Source organism: Lycium ferocissimum, chromosome 6, assembly GCF_029784015.1.
Source record: "Lycium ferocissimum isolate CSIRO_LF1 chromosome 6, AGI_CSIRO_Lferr_CH_V1, whole genome shotgun sequence".
NCBI lineage: Eukaryota > Viridiplantae > Streptophyta > Magnoliopsida > Solanales > Solanaceae > Lycium > Lycium ferocissimum.
Genome location: NC_081347.1, coordinates 50,916,743 through 50,918,732, shown reverse-complemented (window position 1 = coordinate 50,918,732; position 1,990 = coordinate 50,916,743). Strand labels below are relative to the sequence as shown.

The following is a 1,990-nucleotide window of genomic DNA, read 5'->3' as shown; positions in this document are numbered from 1 at the left end:
GATCATGCCCGCAGGATCAGGTAGCCAGCTTGACGATTCAGACCAGTAGGATCTCTCTCAGCCGCAGTCAGTGCGCTCCATTTGTACAGAGCTGCAGCCCTTTTTGGTATGCCATTTTGCTATGTAGATATGTGGGTACGACAGGTCCTTGTCCTATCTCTTCTACAGTTTATATTCCATAGAGGTCTATAGACAGTTGTTATGGTGGGAGCATCTTGTAGCTTGCAGTCTCTTATTTTATGTACAGTACGTGTAGTGGCCATGATGGACTGTGTTGTCATCCTTTGCACGCATGCCTATATAGATATATATCCATATGGATTGTATGAGTTGTTGAGGTAGAGTTTATTTTGCGCATCTTACAGCAGATGCTATCATTCAGATATAAGTTAGGAATGAGCCACCAAGTTATCCAGTATATGGCAAGTACGAGGTTGGGTGTGCCTGGTCAGTAGTGGTCGGGCACTCGTCACGGCCCATGGGTTGGGTCATGGTAAAAGTGATATCAGAGCAGTTTGTCCTAGGGTTGTCTACAGACCGTGTCCAGTAGAGTCTTGTTTATGGGTGTGAAGCCAGCCACACTTATAAACAGGAGGCTGCGGGACATTTAGGAATCATTGACCTTCCCTTCTATCTTATATCGTGCGATAGAGCCCGAGTCTAGGAAACTTCATTTCTGACCTTCTTTCTCTGTAGGTAGGCAGTTTGACGAGAGATGAAGAGATTGACTTCAGATAGTGGGGGTGCCAGGAAGGCCCCCAGGGTGGATTCGGGACCCTAGATTCCAGGACCGAGCAGAAGGACTCCTAGCTATTCTATTGAGACAGACCCTTCCGAGGACCCCACAACAATCCCCCCAGAGTTCCTGACTTCCATGGAGGAGGACCCGTCGGAAGATAGATATGAGACTGTCCCGTCTGAGGGTTCGTATGAGGTGCCGGTGGTGGAGGCTCCCGAGGCTCTACCAGAGTTGACCCCTCCAGCTTCTCCTATGGTGGAGCATTATGTTAGGGCAGCCACGCCTGTGAGTGTTACTGATTATTCTAGCCCTTTATCTTGGCCTTTGGTAAATCAGGAGTTTCCAAGATATTCATACTCCTCGGATTCGGATGAGAGAGATGAGGAGGGACAGACCAGTAGATGGCGAGAGGACGCTGAGGAGGATAATTCACTTTACAACCCTCCAGACCAGGAGCAGGATAGGCCAACTACAGGTATATGAGTCTTTCATTGAAATTTCTTATGTGCGTACAATTATTGTAGAATATCATTAATAGTTGGCCGATGGGAATATTAAAGGAACCGATAACCAAAGTACTTATGGAAAACTGCGACTAAGATGTTTTGGCCACTACTAGGAATCTTAAATTTAGGAATGGAAGATAGTTGTGTGTGTTGATTGGCGGTTGTTATTGGGAGTTCTGAAGGCTAAGCCAGCTTTTGCTCGGCCAGGAGAGTAAAGGACCTTTCCAATCCAGAGAGAGATGCAATACGGGAATTTTATTGGGATCCGTAGAACTTCAAATTATTTTAGTTTATGTGATAAAGGCCATGCAGCGGGATAGATGCGATCATACCAGCACTAACGCACCGGATCCCATCAGAACTCCGAAGTTAAGCGTGCTAGGGTGAGAGTAGCACTAGGATGGGTGACCCCCTGGGAAGTGTGCAAAAAAAAAACAAAGAAAACAAACAAATATTCAGACGTAAGAGAAGGATGAGGAACTCGAACAGCTTGAGGGAGATTAGAAGCGTGTGAAACTCATGGTTGGAGACTCTAAATGATTGCAAGAGATAAGGCGGACCGACTTGACAAAGAGAGAGAAGATGTATTGCAGCTATAGAACTAGGACGGGTTTCAGTAGTATTAGGGGATACCTTATACGTAAGGTGTTAAGAAAAGACGCACACGATATCTTAAGCGTGGTTATGTTAACCAGTATGTGTGCCCGATAATCGACGTTGCGATATGTTAAAGGTACTGATTGAA

At 45.8% G+C, this 1,990-nt stretch overlaps 1 pseudogene; it reads left to right on the top strand.

The window, feature by feature from the left end:
- The first annotated feature begins 1,569 nt into the window (after nucleotides 1-1,569).
- On the top strand, nucleotides 1,570-1,682 carry LOC132061654 (5S ribosomal RNA; annotated as a pseudogene).
- Nucleotides 1,683-1,990: the final 308 nt, after the last annotated feature.